Here is a 24,793-nt window from a genome sequence, read left to right as displayed (position 1 = left end):
TCAGAGGCTGGTGCAGAGAATCAAAAAGGGGAAGACAAAATCAAAGGCTGAAGAATATGCAGTACTCACGTGATGGATGAAGGCCTGGCGCTAGCCAGTAGAGTTAATGGAAAGTTCATCCTCCATGGTGTCAAAATCGGATTTCTGTAATTGTATCCATAAGAGCTAATTTTTCCATTTTTCTTTTGGAGCAATAAAGAAAAAATTTTACTCTCTCTCTTATAATCCAGTTCTTCAAAAAGTCATCTGAAAGTCATGCATAACAACATTTCTGACACCAGCAGACTGCATATATGATGGTGGTTCCATAAGATTATAATGGAGCTGCCCTAGACAGGCGTGTGTCTATTATCTTTCATATCATATTTTTACTGCACATGTTCTATGTTTAGCTATGTTTATATACACAAATACTTACCATTGTGTTACAATTACCTACTACTATTTAGTACAGTCACATGTACTGTAGGTTTGTAGCTTAGAAGCAATAGACTGTACCATACAGCCTAGTGGGTAGTAGGCTCACCTGTCTGCGTTTGTGAAAGTACACTCTATGATGTTCCCAAAATGCAGGATCACTTCATGATACATTTCTCAGAATGTATCACCAGCGTTAAGCCACACCGATAGGCCTCTACCTTGTTCCTCGTCCCTTTCCTCCTCTGTCCTAATCATCACTAGTTCTTAACACAACAAGGTTTCTAGACCCTTCCCATTCTAGGCACCCAATCTAAAGCCCTTGTCATTGATCAGTATTCTTCTTAAAACTCTCCAGAGCTTAAATTTTGTAGATTAAAGATTTCAGAAGTGGCCTGATCCTTGCAGAATCGGATGATAGAACACATTCTAGATTAATTAAAGTATACTATGCCTAAGACATCCATTTTCTGAGAACAGCTTCAGCAAGCTGGTCTAGGGGTACTTATACATCAGAATGATAGGTTCTCCATAATAGAAATGAATGCACACGATAGAGTCAAAATATGACCCAAACATGTTTTAGATTTCAAATGTATTATTCTCATCCCTAAAGTGATTTTAGCAATATCCTGATTCTAAAAGAAAAATTTGTAATATACAAGTGTGTGTAGGAGGAAACAATAAAATTGAAAACCTCAAAATAAATAAAATTTTGCAGGCATATAAAACTATCACTGAGATTCTATGGTTTGGTTAGAATACAAAAACAATTCATGTAGACTTAAGCCATTGTTTGCCTTTCTATTATGTCTATTTTATCATTATAGGCTCTCAATAACATTTTGAATAAATAGAGTAAGTAGAACTGTCGAGTAATAAAATGGGCTACCTCCAAAGATTATAATAGGAGAAATGTAAATTGCAATAAAATTATATCAGGAATAGTAACCATTTTCCAAATCAGCTGTAAAAATTTTAAAATTATATTCTAGCCTCCATTTAAATGATATATTTATTCTCCTTGAATAATTAGTCACAGGAAAAACACAGGTTTTTGGTTGAAATTTTACTGTACTATTCAACACACAAACACATTTCAAGCCTCCTACTGGCCAAATATTCAAGAACTTTAGTATCAAAATAAAGGAAGAAAGTATATACATTATAACCCATTCAATAGAGCTTACTCTAAGAATTCATGAGTCCATATGGTAATCGGCAGGCAAACAGGGAGGGAAAGAGGGAGAAAAAAGAGATGGAGGGAGGGAAAGTGGGAGGAGGGAGAGAGAAAAAAGAGATGGCGGGAGGGAGAAAAGGAGGAGGGAGGGAGAAAAAAGAGACGGAGGGAGAGAGGGAGGAAGGAAGGAAGGAAGGAGAGAAAGAAACAAGGAAGGAAGGAAAGAAAGAAAGAAAGAAGGAAGGAAGGAGGGAAGGAAACAAGGAAGGAAGGAAGAAAAGAAAGAAGGAAGGAAGGACAGAAAAAGAAAAAGGGAAAGCTCTTCCCTTTTAGTACAAAGCTAACTAACATAGAAGAGAAAAAAAGGGTTTTAAAATATCATTTTGCAACTATTATAGTAAAAACTGATTCAGACAAGAATCATCAATAAATCTAAATCTGGGGCAGAGAGTTTGATGAAGAACAAGTTAGTCTCAGAGTATCTTCCAACAAGATGGCTAGTAACTAAGAAAGAGAAATAGTAACTACCCTGTGAAAAAACAAACACCACCTTAACTAAGTGATCAAAATTAACATTACCAAAATAAGGTAAATGAATGGACAACATGTGCTTCCAGGTGGGATGCCCTGAGAATATTACTTATGCAGGCTTCTAGCCAAAAAGGCACACCGAAAACTAACTGTAAAAAAAATCAGAGAAACCCAAATTGAAAGACACTCTATAAAGTAAGTGTCCTGTATTCTTCAAAGATATTGATGGGAAAAGACAAAGACTGAGGAGTTGTTCCAAATTTTAGAAGATTCATGACACGAAAACAAATGATCCAGGACTGGATCTTATGCCAGAAATAAAATTGCTATTAAGGACATTATTGGGATAATTGAGAAACAGGAATATGAAACACCTATTGGATAGAAGTATTGTACCAAATTTAAATTCTTTAAATTTGGTAACTAAGCTGTAGATACGTAAGATAAAATTCCTACTGTTGGGGAATACACACGGACATGACATAGGAAACTTACATTCAAATGCTTCAGAAAATATATATATAAATACACACACACACACACACACAGAGAGAGAGAGAGAGAGCTCAAATAAATGTGCCAAAATGTTAAACATTGGTGAATTTGAGTGAAGGGTGTACAAGGGTTCTTTGTCCTATACTTAGATATCTATTTTCTATATGTTTGGCATTATTTTGCCATTAAAAAGTTAAAAAAACAAAGCTTACACTTAAAAAAAATACAAACATGGATTCTCAAAGGCAATGAAATCAAATTGTTGTCAGACAGATAGCCACTGAGATAACTAAATTGATTGGTAGTCAGAGCACAGATAAACAATCGTGTGATACAGAAGTGGCACATTCATCCTTTGAGCATTTGTTCAACCAATATTAGCTGGGCCCCACTGGAAACCAGGTACCTGGTCATCTTGGGTGGGCATGGCCATGAAGGAGAGAGAAAGACCCTGCCCACCCATGGTGACAACTAGCAAGAAAGACACGCACAAGTCTGCAGGATCCGAAATGTGAGCTGCTCGGCATTCCAGTGGTGATGCATACTGTCCAAAATGCAGCAGGGAGAAGGTTCAGAAAGTCTGCAGGGGCAGGGCCCATGGGAAGGCCTCTGGAAGCACTGTCACCTGAGCTGGTCCTGTTGTGGGGGAAGGCCCCTCAGTGGGAAATCCTGGGTTCGGGGGAGTGCCTCGCCTGGGGAATGGTAAATGCAGTATTGCTGGACTGGATCAGCCCAGGGCTGGAGAACAGCCAGAAATCCACTTGAATAACTAATGTACTGATTAACTAATGGAAGAGACTTAAAGAAAATATCTAGTTTGATCTCGTCATGAAATAAGAGGGTAAACATGCCGGGGAGCCTAGGTTACTGGCCTCTGTCACCCAGGTTGTTAAAGAGAGAAGTAAAACTAGCTCTACATCCTTTTGGAAGGTAGGATGTGAGTTCCTTCAATGTCTTCCAAAACCCACTTCTCTCTTTATTTCTTGCTTCAACTTCTCCAAGGACATCTTCCTTGCTAGGCTTCCAGTTCTTGGACACACAACTGTAAGGAACTGCCTAAATCTCATCCTTAGCGAAGATCAAACAAGAATTAAACAAGCAAGTGATAAACATCGTATTGACTTAGCCCAACCACATCAGGTTAATTCTAAAGGGCACCTTCTACTGGCTGGTGATGTGGTCTAATGGAGTGAGTTGAAATTTCATCATATGCGCATTGGACAAGTGGGACTCATATGCCCAAGCATTGTTAGTAAATGATCTAGAATTGCCAGACAAGTAGGAGGAGTCAATCTCCAGCAGGACTTAGGAGCAGTAGGGCACACAGTGGCCGTATCTTGATTGACACTCTCTTCAAAGGTCTACTAATCCTAAAATCTATGTGAATTGTTTTATGACACAAGGTGAGTTATCATCTGGGTTGACGTTAATGGAAAATGCTCTAAAACAAATAGCATTTAGATTTCTTGCTTATCACAATAAAGATGAACATTTGCAGATAGGCCCCTGAAAACCATCCTATTTCTTTAATGACAGAGTTAAATTGACACTGGAGGAGAGAAAAGGGAACCCTCATTGCTCCTATGTTAGGTTAGGTCAATCTGTCCCAATCTAAAATATGGGCAGAGTTTCCGTGTCATTCTTTTGTTTTTTTTGCTTTTTGGTTTTTTGTTTTTGTTTTTGTTTTTGTTTTTTTTCTTTTTTGAGACAGTATCATTGTATTACCCAGGCTGGAGTGAAGTGGAGCAATCATAGCTCACTGTAACCTCCAACTCCTGGTTTCAAGCAATCCTCCTGCCTCAGCCTTCTGAGTAGCTAGGATCATAGGTGCGCACCACCACACCTGGATGATTTTAAAAATTATTGTTGGAGAGGCAGGGTCTTGCTGTGTTGCTCGGGCTGGTCTTAAACTTCTGGCCTCAATTGATCCTTCCTCCTCAGCCTCTGAAAGTGCTGGGATTACATGCATGAACCACTGCGCTTGGCCTGTCATTCTTGTTATATCAACTTTCTCACCTAAATGGGTACACTGTATTAATGATTGAAATATTCAAAAGAGTGAGGCATGCAAATGAAAAAAAAATTCAAGAGAAAAAGAGTAAATGTGCATTTACATCTCAGCAAATCTATGTGATTCTCATTTTCCACTGAAGTCATGTAATTGCCACCGTAATTCATTGAGTTAATGACATCTGAACCTTAACCAAAGGGGTGCCTTCCATTTAATTTAGTTAATAATACTCAGCTGTTTGTGGAATAATTTCCCATCATATTTCCTGCAGCCAGAGATTTTAACTAGCATGAAAGCAAGGCAGTGAACATTGCCTCACTAACCCAGGTGCAGGTGTGGCTACACACACACTACACACACACACAACACACACACACACACACACGCCTGTTCCCTGCTTGCTTCCATGTTGGAGCCCATGAAGATGAAAAGAGGGAGCTTTTCAGTGGTCAGGAAGTGGAATGGGCAGGGTTTGGGGAGCCGCTTTGCAGGTTCTGGGAAGGGAAGAGGACCGAAAGCTACTGTTTTGACAGCAGTGAAACCTGCTGGTCTTTCTCTCTCACAGGAAAAGGGACAGGGGAGAGAGCAAACAGCAAAGAAGGGAACAGCAGGGAGTGAAGGTGTCCTCTTACCAGGCAGCACTACTGCAATTACACAAGGCATGAAGATTCACTTTTATTATTCAGCTAAACTAGGCACATTTATGCCTTCTCTGCAGCTAATTGGATGTGTTGCCTAGTCATCCATTCCCAGCTCTAAAAATTAAAGAGAACTTAGGAGATAAGCATGAAAATACCTTCCCTCATTTGATCGGTGAGAATCACTGTCCACTGTCCCCTTTGAGCACCCAGGAATCTGAACTATCTGTGGAGCCTAATCCCAATAGATGGTTTCTGTCTTTCCTTGGGATTACAATTTGCACTAAAGATTCTTTAGTCAGGTATCAGTTCTCATTGAAGACCTGGAAGAAAGTGAACTCCGAGTTCAAATAAGTTACCCTTACTCTTTGACGCTGTGTAATTCAGTATGCAAGAGTCAGTCTACCTCTTTTAAAACCCTGGCACTAGCACACACTAGCTGAGTGAATTAGACAAGCAATTAGGGTTCTTTGTGCTTCAGTTTCCTCATCTACAAACTGGGCTCCTTAGGGGTGTTGAGAGGATTAAATGGAACATTATACATACAGCCTTATAACAGTATCTCGTGCATAATATCTTGTTGGTTTCTGTTAGTCACTGTTATTGTTAGATAAATTAGATGATGTAATTAGATAACAACATTCTATTAGGTTGGTGTAAAAGTAATTGCAGTATTTGCCATTTAAAAATGATGGTAGCCGGGCACAGCGGCTCATGCCTGTAATCCCAACACTTTGGGAGGCCGAGGCAGGTGTATCACAAGGTCAGGATTTTGGGACCAGCCTGGCCAACATAGTGAAATCCCAACTCTACTAAAAATACAAAAAATTATCTGGGTGTGGTGGTGGGCACCTGTAATCTTAGCTACTTCAAAGGCTGAGGCAGGAGAATCTCTTGAACCCAGGAGGCGGAGGTTGCAGTGAGCCAAGATAGCGCCACTGTACTCCAGCCCAGGTGACAGTGCGAGACTCCGTCTCAAAAAAAAAAAAAAAAAAAAGATGGCAAAAACTTCAGTTACTTTTGCACCAGCCTAAGAGTGTCATTCATTCATTCATTCATTCTGTTTACATCCAATTTGCACTCCATATATGAACTGGGGATACAGAAACCACCAAAGCCATTTCTGTTCTCAGGGCTTTAGCATCTACTGTGGAGAATGGACAAGTAACAGGCATGGGCAAGATTTAAACAGCATGGCTGCCATGTCCAAGAAGCTGCAAGGTCAATACTAATGAGTCACAGCATTAGAGCAGGGCAGTTCCAGGTGTGGTAGGTCTTGAAGCATGTGTAACTTGGGCAGCCCTGTTTTTAAGAAAGGATCCAAAATGTTGCACTTTTCGTTAGGTGCTGAACATGTATGCCGGATGGGCTCTCAACTTAAGTTGCAGGAGCTCCATGGCAACTCTGCCCCTGGTTGAAGGAGGAGGGAGCCAGGACTTGGCTGTAGAGAAGCAGCCACTGTTGGCATAGGACCCAAAGTGAAGGCTGTTGTCTGCCATCCCAGGGGTTTTGGCAAATACCTGCAGGTAACCAGAGGCTTTGAAAGGATTAGTATAAGGGCACGACTAGGGGCAAGGAGAAGAGAGAAGAGTATTGTCATAAATCAGGTGAGAAATCTTGCTTAACGGCAATCATCTGGGGCTAAAAAGGAGAGAGTATGTATGAAATATTAATAAAGGATTAGCAGAATTTCATGGTATGACCTTGTTTCTAAAGGTTAATTATTGAGTTAGCTATAAAGGGGATGGGTTAACCCAAAGCCACTCGACCTTCTGAATTTTGTCGGGCTATTCCAGATACATGGATAAGTAATGGCTTTTTTCTGTCATTCCTTCTCCTGGTTTCATGAATCTCCCTTGACCCCCTCTGTTCTGGTTCAACAATGAAATCAATGACATCGCCACAACTTAACGGAAAAAAATGGAGTCCCACAGACTCTCCAGGTTCTTTTTCTCAGAGGAAATTGATTTGGGTGTCCTTTAGTCAATGTCTAAACGCATTGAGGTTCCTGTAACAGATGAAGCTGCAGCGGTGCAGGCGAGAAATAAAAGGCCCAGGAAGCATAAACTTTTTACTTAAAGAGCCAGCCTGGCTTAACAACAAACAATCCATCTCTTCCAATGAGAAACTGAGAAAGATAAGAGTTCTGCTTCAGCTACACCCGTGCACGGACATGGGAGTAAAAGTTTTCCATCTTAAATGCCAAGGACAGGTGTAAACAGAAGCTCAGCGCTTCCTGGGAGGCGGCTTACAAAGAAGAACTGATCAGAAGCCTTTCATCTCTGACCCTTTACCTCCAGGTCTATTCCGGGGCATGGAGGTGATGGGGCTGCTGTCCTTTGTGCCCAAGGAAGTGACAGGCCACCTGCTGATCAATAGCTCCTCTGGTAATGTCTTCAGAACTTAGAAGAGGGCCAGGGAGCAAAGTAGAAATCAATACTCGGGTCTGGGGAAAAGGAGGTTATCATTGTATTAATTTCATTTCTAAAAAAGAGAGAAAACAACAAAGAAAAACTGACCCCCTTCGTGCTTCTTGAGAAATGAATGTGCTTTCTGAGGAAGCATGGAGCTGAGTCTTGGATCTTAGTCAACCTCATGCCCAAGGTGAGACGCTGCTGAGTTGCTGAGTTTTGATGTCCTCAGTGCCGTTCACTGGGGCGGCATTACCTGATTTACTTCTGAGCATCGCTAAGTCATTAACAACTTATAGCAGAAAAACATAAAAGGGAAGAGTTTCTGACAACACACCTGAGGCTTTAGGAATGAGCCGCTCAATAGATAAATGGGGAAATCAACAAAGCAAGTCGGAGAATGGAGGGATTGATTTATGGGGAAGATTGCTCCTTTGATGTTTTGCTGAGCTAATCAATGATTCTTTTTTTCCTTTTTTGACAAGGATTAGGGGACAGGAGATGAGTAAAGGATTAAGATGAGTAACCTACAAATGCCTAGAATAAATAAATTTACAGGAGAGAGAGGAATTCCTTTTGAATTGGCCATAGAGTTGAATATTATCTAAGAAATTAATTCAAAAATTATTTGTGTCTCAGCCCTTTGACCTCCGGTCCACTTGCCTTCATTGCTTCTTACATTAATAGATGCTCACTGGCTCTTTCTAAATTTTTAAAAATTTACAATTTAACTTCTTAATAGAAAGATGTTTGAAAAAAATTGCCTTCAAGAAACAGTAAAAACTCACCCCATGAAATATTTAAAATTACATAAGCATATAGGTTGTGTCAGATAGACATGAAAGGACTGAATTTTTCTCTTCCATCGCTGGTATATAAAATGATTGCATTTTATTAAACTTAGAAATTCAATAAATTCACTCTTCTAATTAGGATAAGATTAAGATTATTTTTGGTAGATAAAATTTTTAAATTTTTTAAAAAAATGTTTGTTGTCTGAGTCTAACAATACAATGTCTACTTAGCTCTTATTTGATTTTTTAAAGGTAAGAGGAGGCCAAGCGCAGTGGCTCATGCCTATAATCCCAGCGGTTTGGGAGGCCGAGGCGGGTGGAATGCCTGAGGTCAGGAGTTTGAGACCAGCCTGACCAACATGGTGAAACCCCGTCTTTACTAAAAATACAAAAATTAGCCGGCATGGTGACACATGCCTCTAATCCCAGCTACTTGGGAGGCTGAGGAAGGAGAATCACTTAAGCCTGGAAGGTGAAGGTTGCAGTGAGCTGAGATGGTGCCATTGCACTCCAGCCTGGGCAACTAGAGTTGAGAGTCTGTCTCAAACAAACAAACAAAAAAAAGTAAGAAGGGAGCAGAGAGGCGGTGCTCAGGGCTGTGTCACTACAAGCCCCTCCAGAAGACGGCGCTGCTCTCCAGGGATTTCCCCAGCAGCGCTAGGTGTGTCCTGCTCAGCCACCCACCTGGTCCCCATTCCTCCTCTTACCCCTCTCCTGTGCTTCACAGGCAGAGAACACTCTACTAAATGTACATCGGATCACGTCCTTTGCCTGCGAGATCGAGTCCCTTAACCCCTAAATGGCTTCCCATCATACGTGAGATAAAACCCAAGCTCCTGCTCACACCACCGTCTACTCTGGCTCACTTCTCCAACCTCACTCGCTGTCACACTCCCCACCTCCCTCAGGCTCACTCCACCCACACACACACAAAGCCCAGTCCTGTGTCCGGGTCTCAGGGGTTCTCCGCAGATCTGGGCAGGGCTGACCCCCGCCCCCGACCTATAGGTCATGCTCAACCATTGCCTCCTAGAGGGGCCACTCCAACCAAGCTATAGTGAACAGCACACAGAACTCCTGTTACACTTTATGATGTTTTTCAGAGTGTTTATGTGTCTTTTGAATCATGTTATTTATTCACTCATGCATTTATGGTTTGTCTTCCCCATTAGCTAGTACATCCCATAGGCGAGTGGCTGTCCTGCTCACTGCAGGGCCCCCAGTGTTTGGGGCAGTGCCAGCACAGGGCAGGCATCTGATATGTGGTCACCTGGAAGAAAAAAAGGAAGGAAGAAAGGAAAGAAAGAAGGAAGAAAGGGAGGAAGGGAGAAAGGAAGTGAGAAAGGAAGGAAGAAGGGATAAAAGGCAAGAGGGAGGACAGGAAGGAAAGAGAAAGCAGGAAAGGAGGAAGGGAGGGAGAAACAGGAAGAGGAAATTAAGAGGGGATGAAAGGAGGGAAGGAATGAGGGAAGGAACGGAAGGAAGGAAGGAAGCAAGGAAGGAAGGAAGGAAGGAAGGAAAGAAGGAAGGGAGGGAGGGAGGGGAAGAGATGGAGGGAAGGGAGGAGGAAAGAGTGGAGAGAGGAAGAAAAGGAAGGAAAAGAGGGAAGGAGGAAGGGAAGGAGAAGGAGAGTGACACACTATGCCACGGCCATGGAGCTCTAGAGAGAGCCCTAAATACATACTCTAAGCTTCTCAAGAGCAAAATCAGTGTCTTTTCATTACCAGCACTTCTTGTGTCCAGCACATAATTATACATTCAAAAATAATTTGAAAGAAAGCAGAAAATAAATGAGCTAAAGTTTATGATCCAGCCAAGGATGGTCACAAAAAGGTAACAGTGCAAAAATCACCCGTCAGCACGGTCCTGTGATAGTTCATTATAAACACAGTGTAGTAGGAATCCTCACAACATGCCGGTGTGGGGTGCCCTTACTGTTACCCCCACTTTACAGTGTATAGCAGAAGAATCATCCACTCAGGAGTTATTTGTCCCAGGTGACAGGCTAGGGTGTGGCAGAGCTGGGATCTAGGGAGAGGACATCTAGCTCCAGGCTCCAAGCCCATAGCCATGGAGTGATCAACACCACCAACCTAGTGGGTATCCCACTTACATGGGACACGAGGCTCACAAGAGTGGGGAGTGAAGCATGAGTCCACAGAGCAAGGAGTGAGTAGTGCAGCCATGGAGAGGGTTCAGGTAAGGTGGGGGTATTCTCACACAGAGTTCTAGCTCTCTAGGGTGGACATGTTCAGTGCAGCCTTTCCTGACCTTTTTGTTTTCTGCATGCCCGAAGCACAGCACTCATCCATTGACCCCATGAGTAGGGAAGACATGCCAACTAGGAAAAGTGGTGAAAGCTAAGGCAAAAAGGATTGGTTGGGCCCAAGCTAATGAGGGACAAGGATTTGGGACACATAGTAGAATTGAACAGTTATTAGAAACTGTAGGTAAATTATTCATGTGGTGCATGAGATGCATTTGAAAGAGAATCTTTTAAAAAATAATTTTGGCCAGGCGCGGTGGCTCAAGCCTGTAATCCCAGCACTTTGGGAGGCCGAGATGGGTGGATCACGAGGTCAGGAGATCGAGACCATCCTGGCTAACACAGTGAAACCCCGTCTCTACTAAAAAATACAAAAAATTAGCCAGGCGTGGTGGCAGGCACCTGTAGTCCCAGCTACTCGGGGGGCTGAGCCAGGAGAATGGCATGAACCCAGAAGGCAGAGCTTGCAGTGAGCCAAGATAGCGCCACTGCACTCCAGCCTGGGTGACAGAGCAAGACTCTGTCTCAAAACAAAAAAATAATTTCAATTTTTACTTTAGATTCAGGGGGTACATATGCAGGTTTGTTACCTGAGTATATTGCATGATGCTGAGGTTTCGGGTACCATTGAGTCCATCACTCAAGTAGTAAGTATAGCACTCAATATGTAGTTTTTCAGCCCTCACTCCTTTTCCTTCCTCTCCCTCCTAGTAGTTCCCAGTGCTTATTGTTCCCATCTCTATGTCCATGTGTACCCAATGCTTAGCTCCCACTTGTAAGTGAGAAGATGCAGTATTTGGTTTTATGTTCCTGCATTAATTTGCTTAGGATAATAGCCACTAGCTATATCCATGTTGGTTCAAAGGACATGATTTCATTCCTTTTTATGGCAGTATAGTATTCCATGGTGTATATGTACCACATTCACTTTATCCAGTCCACCATTAATGGGCACGTAAGTTGATTCAGTGTCTTTGCTACTGTGAATAGTGCTGCAAGAAATATACAAGTGCATGTGTCTTTTTGGTAGAAGGATTTATTCTCCTTTGGGTATATACTTGGTGTATTAGTCCATTCTCGTGCTGCTATAAGGACATACCTGAGACTGGGTAATTTATAAAAGAAAGAGGTTTAATTGACTCACAGTTCCACACAGCTGGGAAGGCCTCAGGAAACTTACAGCCATGGCAGAAGAAGAAGCAAACACATCCTTCTTCACAAGCCAGCTAGAGAGAGAAGAATGAGAGTTGAGTGAAGGGGGAAGCCCCTTATAAAACCATCAGATCTCATGAGAACTTATTATCATGAGAACAGCATGGGGGAAACCATCCCCATGATTCAATTACCTCCCACTAGGTCCCTCCCACGACCCATGAGGATTATGGGAACTACAACTCAAGATGAGATTTGGGTGGGGATATAGCCAAACCATATGTATTAGTCCATTTTCATACGGCTATAAAGAAATACCCGAGACTGGGTAATTTATAAAGAAGAAGAGGTTTAATGGACTCACTGTTCCATATGGCTGGGGAGGCCTCATAATTATGACAAAAGACAAAGGAGGAGCACAGGCACATCTTACATGGTGGCTGGCAAGAGGGCATATGCAGGGGAATTGCCCTTTATAAAACCATCAGACCTTGTGAGACTATTCACTATCAGGAGAACAGCACAGGAAAAAATCCACCCCCATGATTTAATTACCTCCCACAACATGTGGGGATTATGGGAACTACAATTCAAGATAAGATTTGGGTAGAGACACAGCCAAACTATATATGCCATATCTCCCAGTAATGAAATTGCTGTGTCAAATGATAGTTCTGTTTTAAGTTCTCCGAGAAATCTCCAAACTACTTTCCACAGTGGCTAAACTGATTTACATTCCCACCAAGAGTGTATAAACGTTCCATTTTCTCTGCAGCCTTGCCAGCATCTGTTATTTATTTATTTATTTTTTTACTTTTTAATAATAATCATTCTGACTGGTGTGAGATATTATCTCATTGTGGTTTTGATTTGCATTTTTCCAATGATTAGTGATGTTATTTTTTCACATATTTGTTGGCTGCTTGTATGTCTTCTTTAGAGAAGTGTTTATATCTTTTGACCACTTTATAATGGAGTTACTTGTTTTTTATTTGTTGAATTCTTTAAGTTCCTTATAGATTCTGGATACTAGACCTTTGCCAGACGCAGAGTGTGTTAAATATTCTGAAAGAGAATAATCTTAAGACAAAGGGAAAAACTAGAACATTAATGGATTGCTGTGTCCGTTACAGTAATGGAATAATGATAAAATAGTAATTGATGAGATTAATAAACTATTAAAGTGTGTATCTGTGAGTGAATGTATTAAACAAAATGTGGAGTATAGAAACAATGGAATATTATACAGCCTTAAAAAGGAAGGACATTCTGGCACATGCTACACCATACACGAACCTTGAGAACACTGCACTAAGTGAAGTAAGGCAGACACAAAAAGACAAATACTGCATGATCCCACTCATAACAGGTAAACAGAGTAGTCCAGTTCATAGAGTCGAAATTCAATGTCGTTGAATTTTGCTGGTTATCAGGGGCTGCAGGGAGGGAGGAATGGGGAGTTATGATTTAATGGGTATAGAGTTTCTGTGCTGTGAGATGAACACATTCTAGAGATGCATGGTGGTGATAGTAGCACAACATTATGAATGTACTTAATGCCACTGAACCATATGCTTAAAATTTATTAAAATGGTAAATTTCATGTTATGCATATTTTACCACAATAAAAAGAAAGAAATACATAAACGAATACACTATTAGCTAAGAGACAGAGCAAGTGAGAGATGGAAGACAGTTCAGCATTTGGGATTGGAATCCATGGAGGATAACTGAGCAGCGAAGTCAGGAGTGTGGCTGGCACAGAGGACAGGGGATCAGGACAGCGGATAGAGGAGTTTCCTGGAACATACGGTTTTGAGGTGCCTGTGAACATTCCACCTGAGTCACCAGCAGGTGAGAATACTCGAGTGGGAGGAATTCACAGAGGTCAGGGTAGTGGACCCCGCCAAAGGCACGGTAGAGGCATTTAGTTCATTGACTGACTACTTACCTGCCTCTAGAGAAGTAACCAGCTACGGAAAAAATTGTCTGCATGGCAACCTTTAGGGATGTATCACTAAGTCTGCTTTGCTAGAATTCGTAGGTAGAAGAACATTTACTGGTGTCGAGTGCCAGGCACTGCCCTGGGAGTGCTTTCCCTTCGTGGACAGACTGCGCCACTGAGTTCTTTCAGCCTAAAGTTCATGGACTGTGCCTCCAGCCTGTGCATATTCACCTCCCCTTAAGCTTAATTCATCTTAAGCGCCACAGGGCCCAGCGGGACGGTGCCCTTGGCACCATCCTACACAACCTTGATAAAATGGATGGCTGTCTCTCAACTTCTCTGGGCTCCGGGAGGGATTTTCACAGGCCTTATCTAGGCCCTGGCATCAGCAGCTCAGACCTGACTCACCCCACATTTGCCAGTGGATCCTGGAGGCCCACAATGTGAGGAAGTAAGCCACACACAATTGGGGAGGCCTTTTGTATGGCAACTGAGCTTCACTTTTCCTGGCTCTAAATAGCACCTATGCTATGGCAACGTGACGTGCAGCGTCGCTTCTATTTTTGGTTCTTCAGTGCTAACTTTCTACTGTTTTATGTTAAACTGAATGTCAAGAGACGCTTTCTTTGCTTAATATTATGGCTTCATCTACAAAGTGACTAAAACACATACCCCCTTCAAGAATTTTGAAAAGCTACCTTCTCACTTTGCACACTGGTGCAATGCCATCTAAAAATTTCCATCTTAAATCTAAACTGTTGCAAAGGATGTGATTTCCAGTGTATTCGAAATGTTTAAATAAAATTATTTCTCTCATCTTCAAACGCATCCAATGGAATAAACACTTCAGTCATTTGTTACCAACCACTATCTGTTTAAAATACTGGAACCAGATTTTCAGTAAAAATCAGAAATTTTACACCAATGCATTTCCTCTTCAAGAGCTATATTCCACTCCATGCCCCTTCAGAACTTTATTTTAACATAATATCTTCAGATGTTTGAGAGTTTATTTTATGATCAACTATCATATATCCCTGGAAAAGAATGTACATTGAAACTTAACATGTTAAATAATTCCTGTGACCAAATGGCTCTAAATATTAAAAAGTTTATTCTGGATGGAATAATCAACACAATTTTTGCTAGTATGTAATTTGGCAAAACAATACGTTTCCCAATTTTGATAAATAATTCTTAAATATGACAGAAAAATTTGTGGGAAGTATGAAATGTTGAGGTGGAGATGTTAATTTGGTTAAAGAAGGCAGCATTTCCAATGGCTTCTTTTTTGATGCCTAGGAGATGTTTATACCTCGAGGAAACATATCAGAGCAGAATGCCCTTCTCTTGTCAACTGGGATCAGGGTCCCTGAGAAAGCAAAGGTGGCAAAGGACGCTGAGCAGCTTTAGGTCAGCTGGCTAAAGAAACCAGGTCCTAGCACATGGGCAGGGCAAGTAGGAAATTGACTGCAGGGACTATCCACGCCAGGCACCTCTTGGAAAGTCTTCACACACTGTGGGTGGAGCATGAATCCCAGAGTAAAGGCCACTCTTCTACAAAGTCAAGTCACAACATTGAGAAGAAATATGCAAATCACATATGGGTTCTCTCTACTTTCAGACCTGCAGACTTAGGCCACTTCAAACAAATAACAATTCATTGTATTATTGAGGGTTGCAAACATACATGGTTCTGCAAGCACCCTAAATAACACTATTTTTTTATTCTACCAATAGTCATTTGAGCAATTGCCATGTCAGGCCATGTCACTTAAGCACTGAGGATCCAGGGTCGAACAAGAGGGACTTTAGGGACTGGGTCAGTGGGACATGGATGGTGGGATAATGGGATAATGAAGGATGAGGGAGACAGAGGGTCTAAGATGATCCCCCATAGTTCTGCTTGGGCTACCTGATGGGAAGTCAGAAAAAAAAAAGCCAGGTTAGAGAGAGACAGAAATTAGTTTGGTCTCTGGTCTGTGTGACCAGGATGCTTGGGGGCATTATAGGTAGAGACAATTGGTTCTATGGACCTGAGGTTTAATCCAAATATATGACCAATCATAGCTCATGATCTTTTTTTTCCTTTCTTTCTTTTTTGAGATGGAGTCTTGCTCTCTCATCCAGGCTGGAGTACAGTGTCTCGATCTCGGCTCGCTGCAACCTCTGCCTCCTGGGTTCAAGCAATTCTTCTGACTCAGCCTCTCAAGTAGCTGGGATTACAGGCGTGCAGTACCACACCCAGCCAATGTTTGTATTTTTAGTAGAGATAGGGTTTCACCATGTTGGCCATGGTTGACCAGTCTGGTCTAGAACTCCTGACCTCAGGTCATCCTTGACCACCAGCCTTGACCTCCCAAAGTACTGAGATTACAGGTGTGAGCCACCGTACCCAGCCAGCTCATGATCTTTTCTAAAAACTGAAATACAAAGAACACTCATTCATTGAGCATATACTTTATACCACATGCTGTGCAAGTTTTGGGGGTTTCAAAAATGAAGAGACCTGTGCCTTGGTCTCCAGAAGCTCACAGACTAGTGGACGTAGCAGATATGTAAGAAAAGAGGAAAGAGGGGAATCCTTGGAGAGCAGGTTTGGGTTTGGCTCATCTGCTGGACCTGGGCCTAGATCAACCAAGCATACTACAATCGGAATGCTGATAAGGCAGTAGAGTTTATCTAACTTGCATCTCTTATTTTACAGATAAATATTGAGGCAGTTTCTCTCAGAACTGACATTCAGGGTCTGCAGATACCCAAGGGATGTCCTTTTGCAGGTACTGCACACTCTTCAGCTCAGAGCACCGCTAAGTCACAGAGCGACACTGACGGACCTTCTAGAGACCAGCGCCCGAAAGTGAAAGGCCACTGCTTACCAGTTGCATGCAGAGATGCGTGGGGACCACTCTGCTTGCTGCCCACCAATGCACATAGATCCCAGGCTACTTTCTGAGAAAGCATCTAAAGCCTCCTTAAATATTCTTCATGTCTTGCAGTAGGGGTTCTAATAAGAAGCTATTCTTCATCCAAGTATAAACTATGCTTTTCCTAATAGGAAACATGGACACTTCATCTTGAACAAATCCATCTTTTAAGGTAGGAGGTGATGAACAAGCATATGAAATCAAAGACAAGAGAAAACAAAAAGCCTCAAAAATGCTCCTGCCTTCACTTTGTCCTGCTGGTGTCTGATGGCTCTCTGGCCCCAGCCTCCTCACCACCTCTGGGACATGGGTCATTGTGTTCTCTAGCTCATCACTTCCATGGGGACCAGCAACTCCTCCCTCATTCTTTATGAGAACCTCACTCACGCACCACACCAACTGTGGACAGGACACAGGGGCATGGACACAGTTCCCTCTGGAATGGCCATGCTGCCATTGGACAAGGCCAGCAATGGCAAACGTCCAATTCATCCAGATACATCTCAAGAGCCTTTTTCAAATCTCAGCACTGCATAGAAGCACAGGGCACATCCTTTACCAGCTCCTATATAAGCACAGCTTTTGTTTTATTGCATAGAAAAGACCTGCCAACGATACAGCTTGGGCAGAATAGCTCTTTCTGTTCTCAGCAGGATTATTCAGCTCTCAGAAGCGAAGGCTGGCTTCAGAGCCTGAACTTCCCCTCTACCAAATGGGCCCCTTTAAGCACAGAGGAATTCTAGAATGATTCTTTTTCTAGGAAGTATGTGTCATTTTCTAAGTAGCAGACTAGAACTGAGATTTAGCCCAACTTGTTCTAATCTTCAGTGTTGTCCAGAGGTGACTACATCTGAAGTTAGTGAAATTCAGTACCCCCACTTACACAGGCCCCTTCCAAGACTCCAAGACGCTGGGAAGGATATTAGTATTGTGTTCAACGTTTTTTTTTTTATTTTATTTTTTCTCTTTTTAGACGGAGTCTCCTTCTGTTGCCCGGCCTGGAGTACAATGGCATGATCTCGGCTCACTGCAACTCCACCTCTCAGGTTCCAGTGATTCTCCTGCCTCGCCCTCCCGAGTGGCTGGGATTACAGACACTCGCCACCATGCTGGGCTACTTTTTTGTATTTTTAGTAGAGATGGGGTTATGGGGTTTCACCATGTTGGCCAGCCTGGTCTCAAACTCCTGACCTCAGGTGATCCACCTGCCTTGGCCTCCCAATGTGCTGGGATTACACATGTGAGCCACTGCACCCAGCCCGTGTTCAATGTATTTTTTAATTGAAAAAATAAGATCTCTTACAGTCATCAGATAAGACCTCTGTGTCCTCCCACCCTGCCTTCTCACCGCCATACTTCTTCAGACAGCATTGGATTGACATGAGCGTTTTACACCTACAGCGGAGCTTACACAAAATCCATCAATGAACACATCCAAAATCCATGACACCACTCCAAGGAGAGCAGCAGTGACAAACTGATAATGTACTGTCCATTCTAGAAGCATTTAAAACTACTTTACAAGCAAACTAGAAATGCCCTAAAATCCTACACTCATACATGGAAGAAACTGATAGAGATTTTTCCAAGTTTGATGATAATTATAAAGATTTGCATAATATTACCAATTACAAGTTGTAAAACTGAAAGAAATTTTTCTACACTATCAAAACTGTTGTTTAAAAAGAATCTATCAACCATGCTAAAGGAAAGACTAGTCCATCTCTATACTCTCTTTATAGAAAATTGTATTACAAAATTAGTGTTATATAGAGAGGTGTTTGAAGAGTACGCCATTAAAGTACGAAGGAAAAAGTGTTATAGAGATATGTAGAATTAGTTAATAAAATGCTATTTTTTTATTTTGTTACCATTTTGTGATGCATTAACTTTTTAAAATTTGTAATTTGTAGTGACTTTCTCATTCAAAGTAAACATTTGTATGTATTTCACACAGAGTACTGAAATGCTGAAAGTACAGATGCAATAAACTTAGGTATTGATTGAAATACTCAGTATTGCTTTATAGTAATCATTACTTGTTTAAAATTCTGACAGAGGCCGGGTGTGGTGGCTCATGCTTGTAATCCTAGCACTTTGGGAGGCCGAGATGGGTGGATCACCTGAGGTCGGGAGCTTGAGACCCGCCTGGCCAACATGGCGAAACCCCATCTTTACTTAAAATACAAACATTAGCTGGGCGTGGTGGCGAGCACCTGTAATTCCAGCTACTCAGGAAACTGAGGCAGGAGAATCGCTTGAACCCAGGAAGCGGAGGTTGCAATAAGCCCAGATGGAGCCACTGCACTTCAGCCTGGGCCACAAAGCCAGACTCCATCTCAAAAAAGAATAAATAAAAATAAGAATAAAATAAATTCTGAGAGATTGAATATATTCTTTTTTAAATTTTTTCCATATTTTGGCTATCCTATTGTCATGTTAATAGATTTGATGTATCAGGTTACAGTTAGATAGCATTTGTTTTTCTGTCTTTGATAAATCATCTAATTAAGAATACTTACACATTTAATAACTTTAATTAATGGCTACATGCTTATCTTTACACCTGGGCATAATATCTAAGACACCTAATCTGAACACTAAATTCATCAAAACAAAAATATTTACATTTATTATTAGTACTAGGGCATCACAACACACTCTCAGTTGTAATTCCTATAATTTAGTTTATGCCACTTGCCTTGTAGATACTTTTTTACTGGAGGAAAAAGGCATTTACCAAACACACAAATTAAGACGTCAGCCCTAGAGTACTGTGTACTCAAATTATCTCAGAAAGATAATAAACTAATTTTCTCTAAAAATATTTTATTAACCAGGACTTTTCAGATTACAAATGATGGAAAATCCAGCTGAAACTGACACGAGGGAAAACAGCGTTTCATGCCCATCCAGGGGGAAGTGCAGGGTGGGTGCCTGGACTCCAGGGCACAGCCTGCTGTCCTCCCTGGTGGCTCATTCTCAAATAGGCTCTCCCCTCGCAGTGGCGGGGCTGCTTCCAGCAACTCCAAGATTAAGACTCACAACTGCAGACCTGGCTGAAACAGTAACGATGCCTTTCTCTCAACCACGCCAGCAAAAGCCCCCAGACTGTCTCCTGAGTTTTGGTGAACCCAGTCCAATACAGGACCAGGGCTAGAAAAACACATTCTGCAGATGGGTCAAGTCTGACGGCAGAATGCTGGCTTATTAAAGGAGAAGGAAACAGATTATGAGCAGAAAAGCAATTGCTTAGTGTGATCATGAACTGATAAAGAGTCTATCTGATGTCAAACTCAGGAAAGTGGTTTTGTAGATGCTGCCTCTGAGACCTGTTTTCCTTTTTTTTTTTTTTTTTTTTTTTTTGGTTTGGTGCCTACATGAAAAACAAAATGTCCACCTACCAGGAATACATACCTGATGGTGAGTGGAATTAAAGTCCTTCCAAGGCTGTCAGAAATGAAGCTCAAGTGAGGTCATGGCAAAATGTTGAAGCGTTATAAATTAGATTAGAAAAATAGTCACCTGCCAAAGCAAACAGTATGGGTGGAGGGGAAAGAGAGAAATGAGATGGCCAAGCTCAAAGCGGGCACGCTGACATTTCATGCGGTTCACTAACTCTACTTTGTGGCCTTCATAAATTTCACTCAGAATGACTGTCAATGAAATTAATGAAACCACAGGCTGTTCAACAAAAGAAATATCAATCTGTAGCATTCCACTGGGTCAGCGAGACCTCCACATACCATAGGTGTGCTTCATGTCATCAAAAGTTGGGTGCTGAGTTGGCTTGAGTTACCTTTCAGGAATTTCACGAAGATTCTATATCAACGAAGTTCAGGTAACTTTTAGAGCTGGAAACCCTGCTTTAAAGACATAAACCAACAACACCTTTGGGTCTGGTAAACCAATTTCAATCTCTACCTCTCTCCTTTCTCAGAATAAAACCTTTCAGGCCGGGCGCAGTGGCTCAAGCCTGTAATCCCAGCACTTTGGGAGGCCGAGACGGGCGGATCACGAGGTGAGGAGATCGAGTCCATCCTGGCTAACCTGGTGAAACCCCGTCTCTACTAAAAAATACAAAAAAAAAAATTAGCCGGGCGAGGTGGCGGGCGCCTGTAGTCCCAGCTGCTCGGGAGGCTGAGGCAGGAGAATGGCATGAACCTGGAATGAACTGCAGTGAGCTGAGATCCGCTTCCGCGCACTCAACCTGGGCTGCAGAGCGAGACTCCGCGTCGCAAAATAAACCTTTCTCCGGCTTTCTTTAAAAATGCAAAAATTAGCCAGGTGTGAGGTGGCGCGCCGTCTCAACTGGGAGCCTGAGACAGAAGAATCGCTTGAACCGAAGGTCAGAGGTTACAGCGAGCTGAGATCATGCCGCCACTCCTCGAGGGCGACAAGATTTCTGTCTCAAAAGTTAAAAAAAAATGTGTACTTTCATTCTATCAAAGAGAAAACAAGAGTTTTTTGAAACATAGCTCCAAAAATCAAGATGGAAAATGGACATCACAGAGATTTTGTTATGATATGAGTTTATTTCCTAATGTCTCTGGGAAGAACAATGGTGTACATGTATGTACATGCATAGCTGTGTTTGAGTATATAAATAACAAACTTGGCCGGGCACGGTGGCTCACGCCTGTAATCCCAGCACTTTGGGAGGCCAAGGTGGGCGGATCACGAGGTCAGGAGATCAAGACCATCCTGGCTAACACGGTGAAACTCCATCTCTACTAGAAAATACAAAAAAAATTAGCCGGGCATGGTGGCGGGCGCCTGTAGTCCCAGCTACTCGGGAGGCTGAGGCAGGAGAATGGCGTGAACCCGGGAGGCAGAGCATGCAGTGAGCCAAGACCCAGCCACTGCACTCCAGCCTGGGCGACAGAGTGAGACTCCGTCTCAAAATATAAAAAAATAAAAAATAACAAACTTGAAGAGGTTTTAAAGAGAATTCCTATTGGTATTCCATAGTCATTTTCCCACAATATTATGTAATTTAGAAAATTGAATTTTGTCTTACTTATGTACGAAATTCATATGCATTATGTAAAATATACAATCAAGTCCTACATTAAAGAAAAACACTACATGTTTGTCTCAGATCTCTGTCGTCCAGGCTGGAGTGCAGTGGCGCCATCTCGACTCACTGCAGCCTCCACCTCCTGAGTTCAAGCGATTCTTTTGCCTCAGCCACCAGAGTAGCTGGGATTACAGGCATGCACCACCATATCCAGCTAATTTTTGTATTTTTAGTAGAGACATGATTTCACCATGTTGGCCAGGCAGGTCTCGAACTCCTGGCCTCAACAGATCTGCCTGCCTCAGCTTCCCAAAGTGCTGGGATTATAGACATGAGTCACTGCACCCAACCAAGGGAACTGAAAATTTGATTTCTTTTGTCAGGTCTATCATTTACTACTTAGATACATAACTCAGGTAATTATTATCTCTATTTCTTCATGTGGAAAAGCCTTTTTTTTTTTTTCATAATTCTTCTTCTTCTTCCTCTTCTTTTTTTTTTTTTTTTTTTTTTTTTTTTTTTGAGACAGGGTCTTACTTCCTTTGTTCCTGGGCTGGAGTGCAGTGCACACCGGCTTCTACTACAGTCTCAACCTCTTAGCTCATGATCCTCCCACCCAGCCTCCCAAGTAGCTGGGACTACAGGCGTGCACCACCACACCCAGTTAATTTTTTGTATTTTTAGTAGAGACAGAGTTTCACCATGTTGCCCAGGTTGGTCTCGAACTCCTGGGCTCAAGCCATCCACCAGCCTCGGCCTCCCAAAGTGTTGGGATTACAGGCGTGAGCCACCACATCCAGCCTACATAATTCTTCTAACATCCAAAAAACTAACAACAATCTTAAAAAAAGGAGAATTAATGTTCTGTTCTCCCTATTCAGGAATTTTGAGTTTTCTTTCCGTTGAAGTCTATCATTAAGTGTCTTTCCTTGGGTTAGTTAAGCTGCCTCATGTCTTGCCTGGATGAACTCTCTTTCCATCTAACTCCAGATCTTTTGCCAACCACAACAGGAAGAAATAATTAAATAGATCCAGATCTTTCTCTAGAGGCACCGTCCATTTTTGTGTGGGCTTCCAAACCATTATCAATGAGCAATATTCCATCTATCTAACTGCTGTAAAGTATTACCTGTCTGTCTTTAGATCATATTAACTTCTAACTTCTTGTTTCCTGGAACTACTCTAATCTTACATCAAATTCTCATCTTCCAGATCAGATAAAAATGAAATGTTTGAAGTTTCTGTGTATGTACGCATTTGCAGAATGAAGGAGCATTTCAAGTATGTAGTGACTGATCTAACAAAAGATGGCATTCTTAATTAATCATCTTATTAAGAAGAAGAAACAGGCCGGGCGCGGTGGCTCACGCCTGTAATCCCAGCACTTTGGGAGGCCGAGGCGGGCGGATCACAAGGTCAGGAGATCGAGACCACGGTGAAACCCCGTCTCTACTAAAAATACAAAAAATTAGCCGGGCGCGGTTGTGGGCGCCTGTAGTCCCAGCTACTCGGGAGGCTGAGGCAGGAGAATGGCGTGAACCCGGGAGGCGGAGCTTGCAGTGAGCCGAGATCGCGCCACTGCACTCCAGCCTGGGCGACAGAGCGAGACTGTCTCAAAAAAAAAAAAAAAAAAAGAAGAAGAAACTCCAAAACAGTAACAAAAGCTGCCATTTTCAGAGTTCTATGTGGGCAGCACTGTTAGGTATTCCACCATGGTTATCTCATTTAAATTCCTTAACGATCCCACAAGCTAAGTACCGTGATCCTTCTTCTATGCATAAGTAAACTGAAGTCACAACACTTCCCCAAGTTTCTACAGCTAGCTGGTGCCACACCAGAAATCAAGAATTCAAGGACACGTGTGATTTGATTACAAAGCTGGGCTTGGAATCACCATAACTTACTGATTCCCATATTCTTTCTTTGATAATTATCAAGCTATCTTTGACAATTTTTTCATAGTACCTCAATATTCTCACATGTTAACAAATGGCGACTCATAGTCCTCTTAATACCTCTTAACTCGTGTATCCTGAGACACTCAAAAGTCAAGAGGCTTGACAAAAGTGTTGGTGAGGATGTGGAGAAATAGGAAACCTTGCATCTTACTGATGGGAATGTAAAATGGTGCGGCCACTATAGAAAACAGTATGACAATTCCTCAAAAATTAAACATAGAATTACCATGTGAGCCAGGAATTCTATTTCTGGGTATATACCGAAAAGAACTGAAAGTAGAGACTCAAACAGATATCAACCCATGTTCATAGCAGCATTATTCACAGTAGCCTAAAGGTAGAAGCAACTCAAATGTCCATTGATGGATAAATGAAGAAGCAAAATGTGGCATACACATTCAATAGAATATTATTCAACCTTGAAAAGGAAGGAAAGTCTGACGCATGCTATAACACATATGAACCTTGAAGACATTAGGATAAATGAAATAGATCAGTCACAAAAGGACAAATAATGTATGATTTCACTTACATAAGGTACCAAGAGGAGTCAGATTCATAGACACAAAAAGTAGAATGGTGGTTACCAGGGAGGGGGGAGGGAGGACTAGGGAGTTGTTAAATGGAGGTGGAATTTCAGTTTGGTAAGATGAAAAATTCTGAAGATGGATAGTGGTGAAGTTTGCAAAACATGAATGTACTCAATGTTATTAAACTGTAAACTTAAAAATGGCTAAAATGATGAATTTTATTTTACCACAGTTTTAAAAAAAAGAGACTTGCCCAACTCTCATCAGTTTGTTGCCTTTCACTGAAGTCTCACTTTTGTCTTTTCTGGGTTATTTCAGAATGAAGAGTTGATAGTCATAGATTTTATCTGCTAGTCACCCTAACTCTCCTTTTCATTATGACCTGTCTTAGGAACTTCCATACCAAGTTACCAAATCTCCCTTTGAGAGCTAATTTGTAAAGTAACATGATGTGCCCGCCCTTGAATGGTTAAATGATGAGAGCTACCATTAGGGAGAGCAGGCCATCGGGCAGAAAC

The sequence above is a fragment of the Papio anubis genome, chromosome 8 (assembly GCF_008728515.1).
Source record: "Papio anubis isolate 15944 chromosome 8, Panubis1.0, whole genome shotgun sequence".
NCBI lineage: Eukaryota > Metazoa > Chordata > Mammalia > Primates > Cercopithecidae > Papio > Papio anubis.
This window is presented reverse-complemented; position numbering follows the sequence as displayed.